This window comes from Myotis brandtii, unplaced genomic scaffold (genome assembly GCF_000412655.1).
Source record: "Myotis brandtii unplaced genomic scaffold, ASM41265v1 scaffold165, whole genome shotgun sequence".
Taxonomy (NCBI): Eukaryota; Metazoa; Chordata; class Mammalia; order Chiroptera; family Vespertilionidae; genus Myotis; species Myotis brandtii.
The window spans coordinates 7,692,686-7,699,075 of NW_005356042.1; positions in this window are offsets into that span (position 1 = coordinate 7,692,686).

Genomic DNA, 6,390 nt, shown 5'->3' on the forward strand with positions numbered 1-6,390 from the left:
GGGATGAGGGGGGAGGGAGGAACGTCTAGGCAAGCTAGATCTAGGTTAATCGTGGGTAATGCACAGGCCACGTGCAAATACTCGCTTGATCACCCGTGGAATCCTCCCCGTAACCTAAGGGCTCCATGCTATTATCCCCATTTTACAGCTGAGGAAACTGAGGTTTAGAACGATTGAATGGTGCATCAAATATCATATAGCTGATAAGTGCAGCAACCAGCATGAGGACCCAGGCCATTGTATGCCAGCACCCAAACAGCTAGCCAGTGGACTAGCAGGCTGGGAGGTTCACCGAAGGTGCACGCTGCTTTTCTTTCAGGCCATCGAGTTGGCTCTGACCTGCCTGGTGCCCAGGAGTAGCAGCTGGCCATCGAGTTGGCTCTGACACGCCTGGTGCCCAGGAGGTGGCAGCTGGTACTAAGGTGGCAAGGAGAGATGTCAGCAAGCTGCCAGCCACGCTCCCGTGACCAACAGAGGCGGGATCATGAGAACTGCTCCTTGCAGCTGCACCCTTCCCTCCTCCAGGGAGTTTCCTGGGTCCCAGTCTCCCCCTTGAAGAGGTGGGAGGGAGGAGGCGGTGGGGCCTGTTCTTTAAACACTCTGTTCTTCTCACCAAACGTTGTCCTTGGCCCAGCTTCCCTCCCAAAGGCTGAGTAATCTAGAAAAATTGCAGCACAGCAGAAAAAAATTAAAAAATAAATGAGCAGGCCTAGGGGCCAACCGGTATCATGTCCGTAAGCGGAATTCTTGGCCCGCTCATTCCTGTGAGTTTGTAACTGTTTAGACCAGAAGACAAGAGGCAACAGTTTGCCTTGGGAGCATCAGACCAGACAATGGACAGAGCGTCAGTGGGAGTCTGGGCCCGTCCTTGGACCCCTAATCTCAAATGAAAGAACAACTGCCTCCCTCGATTGGCACTTGCTGGTTCCTCCTTCTTCCTCCCCCGAGACTTTTCTCCCCAGCCCTGTCTGGATTGGGGCCCTGGCCTGGCTATTCCCAACTGTATGAACTAGGCCAGCTATGTAGCTTTGTTGTGCCTCAGTTTCCCCATCTTTAAATGGGGCAGCACGCGTTCCTTTCTCATGGTGTTGACAGAGAGTTGAATGACTTAATACATGATGGCGTTTCTGACAGTTCCTGGTACATAAAGCTCCGTAAATATGAACTCAGTGTGAACTCGGTGCTGATGCTGCCCGACACTCTTCCAATTAAAGAGCTGTCCTTTGACTTAAGCCTTTGCTTCCTGTTGCAATAGAAACCGTTTGGAAGTGGACACTTTTCTCTTTGTCATTTACACTTTAGCCCTCATCAGCTTCAGGAACAAGATCTTTCTCAAGATCATGTGACCTGAGGGAAAGGAAGATACCAGCCCCCAGACAGGCTCAGGGAAGAAGAGAGGAGAAGCAGGTACCAGGTATAGGATGTACAGGAGGCTCTCTGTGCGGCACGGTGTGACCTGACGCTGTCACTGTCTTAGAGCCTGTTGGCTCCGAACTGCTCGTCCCTTAGAGCCGAGGTCCCTAGGTTGGCATCACTGGGCTGACCAGGCACGCCAGGCCGACCACATGCTTCTCCTTTTGCCAACTGTTAAAATGAAGTGCTTGGGGTTTCAAAGTTGCAAATTTGGCTGGCGTCCAAGGCCAGCAGGTAAACCTGTCCTCCTCTGGAACCTTCCCATCCCTCCTGTGTAAAGCTAGATGAGATGAATAACAGCCTTCCCAGAATTGCTGTGGCTGGAAGAGCACTAATGCACTTGCTTGTAGAGTCATGCATTGCCTACGCTGCCTGCCCTCCCCCATGGAATTATCCCTGAAAATGTCTCTGTGGAGAACCTGGGCTGTGCGTTCTCTGAATCCCGAATTTAGTGTCAGCCTAGGATAGTCAAGCCCTCGGGCTCTAGAGCTGCATTGTACCAAATGGTCACCACCAGCGATGTGGTCATTTTAATCCCGATTAGTTCAGATTGCCTAAAATTAAAAATTCAGTTATTCAGTCACCCAAACCACAGTTCGAACCCTCAATAGCCACATGTGCTAGCGGCCGCACTTATTAGCTGCATGACCTTGAGCAAGTGACTTACCTCTTTGGGCCTCGGTTTCCTCATCTGTAAAGTCGGAGTTAATCCATTCAACAGCAAATACGTAATTGAGTGCCTTCCCTGTGCCGGGTGCGGGGGATACGGCACTAAGCAACACAGATAAATAAAATCATGGCCCCCATGGAGCTGACCTTCTAAAGGAGGGACAAAAACAGCATTTATCCCCTAGAGTTAGTTTGAGAATTAAATGAAATAGAGAGGAGAAAGCATTTAACATGGTGCCTAGCACAGTTTCAGTGCTTAAGAGATGTTAGCTGCTATTATTACTAGTAATCTGCCTAACTCCCTTCTCCCATAGCCCTGCTACCTCGCATGGTTAACACATAATATTCATACCCCCACTTCCAATCCTGTATCCATGACAGACATAGCTAATCGATCACAGCACACTTTCCCACAGAGCCCAGAAGTACCTGTGAGATTCTAGGAATAGAGCAACAGGCAGAGCTCCCAGACACTTCCTCTCAGAATTCACAATCACCCTCTTTGACGTTACCTCCGAGTTCCCCTACGATCTGCTTGGCGCCCACAACCCTGGATGCTGGGACCCCTTGGTCCTGGGGAAGCTCAGACTGCAGGCCCAGGTCTGCCCCTCCTCAGGGGAAAGAGCAAGTGCCTGGTCAGTACCTTGTCAGTTGAGCTGCTGGTCCTGCTCTGACCTCGTGCGAATAACTGGCTTCTTGCTTCGCTGCCTCCTGGAGTGGGGATCTGGTCGTGCTCTTACCAGGGCTCCTGGAGTCTCAAATCCTGTCTCTCTCCTTTATTCAAGAAAAATGAATCGTTTCAAAGCTGGGCAAACAAGTTCTGGCCAAAAAGGGCGGAGTGAAACCTGGCCCCGCATCTGAAGTGGGAGAGACAGACACGTGAACATGCAATTGCAATATGGTGAGATAAGGGGGAGGGTGGAGGCTGGCCCTTGGCTGTGGGGGCCCAGGGGAGGGAGGAACACTGGGTCCCTGGGGAATCTGCTTCATGGAGGGGGTGCCATCTTGGGCACCTTCTCCACCTTGGGCAACCAGAGCCTTTGAACTGCCTGTCCTTCGATCTCTCCCCCACTGCAGGGATTGACTTGAATGGCCTGACCTGACTCAGCAGAGCTTTCCTCTCTGGATCTTGCATTACTTTGGTTTTGCTAGTCCCATTCATTCCATTGTTCATTCAGGACAGTGTTCGGTAATGACACATGGTGTAAGTGGTCTGAGTTCAACACTTGCTTCTGCCGTGTACTGGCTGCGTGACCTTGGGCAAATCACCTAGCCTCTCTGTGCCTTGCTTTCCTCCTCTGTGAACTGTGGTTTGCAATAGAGCCTACCCCCCAGGGAGGATTCAGTGAGCTTTTGCCTGGAGAGGGGTTAGCGTGGTGCCTGGGGCGCTGCGGTAAGTGCCCGATACTGGCTCGCTGCCACTGTCAGTCACACACGCATCTCCGGTTTCCCAGAGATTTAGAATTCTCTTTCACTCTAGTACCAAGGTAAATTCTAGGAACTGAAATTCTTTTCAAGCACTGAACTTTCCTGGCAGCCTTCAGATAAAGCTTATCTGCTCATGACATATAACTGTTGGGGCCGTGTTTGAGCTCTGTTCGAAAGGATAAGTGGGAGATCAGCAGGCAGATGAGAGAGGAAAGGGGATCCCAGACCAAGATGGAAGGCCTGGAGGAGGAGAGAAGCAGCAGCGAAGCAGCAGCTTGAGTCCAGGAAGAGCCTGTAATCTGTAGTCCACAAACTGTCGGATCCCCGCCCAGATCCCCGCCCCCTGTGAATAGCGGCCCTCCTACTCCAGAATGCCTGACAGGGTTCAGCCCCCTCCCCCTGCGGGCAGCCTGCGGCCCAGGCCTGGCCATATCAGAGTATCCAGGCCTACCTTTCCTCAAGGGAGAGGGCACAATTTTGTGGCTCTATTCACGCTCCAGAGCTCCTTCTGGGATTCAGCTAAAATCACCTTAGTCAGGTTTTCTCCCACCCTGTCCTGCTTCCTCAGCTCCTTACAAGTTTCTTCTGAGAGCTCTCCTCCATCAAGCGCTGCCAGAGAATCCGGGTCTCAGACGCCTGACCCAAGATACCACAGAAGAACAAGTGAATGAAAGGGCAGGGCTGTGGGTGACAAATCTTGTTTTTGTCCTTCTTATAAAGTAATAAGCCTGTCCCTACCAATGCCCCCGCTCCAGCCTGGGTTCCCCCAGAAACAGATGCTGTACTAGAATTCAAGTTAAAGTAGTTAATTTGGAAAGTGCAGGATATAATGACTGAGAAGAGAAGACAGTAAAGGGAAAGGGTCTTAACAGCACAGATAAAGCCAGCCGATTCTGAGGGTGGTTGGAGCTTTATACACAGAGAACTCTAGGAAATAGTGAAAAACATCCCCCTTAGAGCCTGAGAGGGTGCATATACATCCTATCCGGCTGACAGCTGCTCATGGGATTAACCAGTCCGCACTTCCTGCCTGCTGGGCCAGGAGGCAGAGCATGTTCTGCGAATCTGGGATGAAGCCCTCCACCCAGAGCCGTAGATATGGGCAGCTGGAGAAGTAAGCCCTGAGGGATATACATGGAACACCAACAGCATCTGCTGTACCTTCCTTTAGGGAATTATTACTCCCCAAAGCCCTTCCCAAAAGCTTCTGTTGAACCTCACAGGCCCCATTCACGAGTGTGGGCACTTGACCCATATCTAGCCAATCATAGTAGCTGATTCCTTGGCTACGGTGATTGGCTCAAGGAGTGGAGATGTTATTCAAGCAGGCCCAAGCAGAATTGTTCCTTGGGATTTTTATACAGTTGCTGGGAGAGAGTTCTCTATTTTCTCTGTCACTAACTGAGTAGAATGTAAGCTCAAAGTCCTCTGCATGGAAATAGCTCATCTGCAATAGAAGTGAATGTGGCCAACATGCAGACAAACAGAACTGAGAGATGAGAGAGGCCGAGAGAGAGGATGGCAATGATGATGTTGAACCCCTGGTCCCATTGTACCTCTAATTTACATGTGCCAGTACATTCCCCATCTCTCCCCTCCCCCCAAACTATTGGCTTGAGCTGATGTGATATCTTCTTCTTTCACTTGCAACAAGTGAGTCCTAACTAACGCCAAGACTGTTCATATTTTAATCCCTCAGACTCAGAAGTGGCAGCATTTCAGGGATGAAGATGTATTTGTTGACCAAGAATGTTGGTTGGATTATGAGTGTGAGTACGAGAGGCCAGGCCATTCCCATGCCGTTGGTTCCCAGAAGGCTGAGACCAATTGGAAAGCTTCATATTTTTCTTTTCCAAGTTACACAATACACATGATTCCAGAAAGTAGGAATGCAGCATGGGGTGTGAGAGAGGGAATCAGAGGTTGCTGGGCCAGGTATATACCAAGTTGTCCAATGCTGGGGTGACTGTGTGGGCGATCCTATAGGACCTCCTAGGGAACCTAAGAAATTCATCTCAAAATTGTCCACCCAGGAGATGAAAGGGGACACATTTATTTATCATTTCCTGCACCCCACTGGTCAACGGTAGCCCATTGCCGAGTTCTGGGTTGTGTGTGGGTAAGTCCCTAGAAGGCTCTATGGTACTGCATGCCATGGTATCTGAAAAGCCCAGGGGCTGAAGGTGAGATGTACGTGGTCCTGGGTGGAGGTCCCCCTAATTTCGCTTTTGCACAAAGTAGCTGAGGCCTCTGCAGAATTGCTAGCTGTGCAGTAACAGGGGTAAAAGGTGGGGAGAGAGGATCTGTGACCATTTCTCATCTAACAGATTGCAGACCACAGTCCACCCTTACCAGGATGTCCCTGAATCAGGATAAAAACTGGAGAGTTGTCACTGCCGCACCTTGTTGAACTTCAATCTCTTGCAAAGTCCCTTTTCTGGTCTAGGCGTCACCTTCTGGGAGTCAAGAGGTTTGGCAGGCCTGAGCCTGCCTATCTGTTTCCTGCCCCTGCCCACTCCCTCTGACCCCCTCGGTGGGCTGGCACCAATACTGCCGTTGCTGGCAGGTCCTCCCCCTGCCACTTCCTCTCGGGTCAGTCTCCGAGAATTCTTAACATTGTAAAGGAAAATCGAATTCTGACCTTATCAATTACACCACCCATAGGCAATCAGGGTGGGCTGGTTACCCCCCATTCACTCGCTCCCCGGATCCATTCTCTACCTGCTCTGCACTCTGGAAGCCTGACTTTGATGGGTGGCATCACCTGGGCTCCCTCCCTTATGACTGCCTGTTGGACTCGGCCAGGAGATTGGAAGGTGGGAGGAGAGCGGTTGGGGCATTTCTTCCCCGGCACACTCCCCGCTTTGGGCTGAGGTTCTG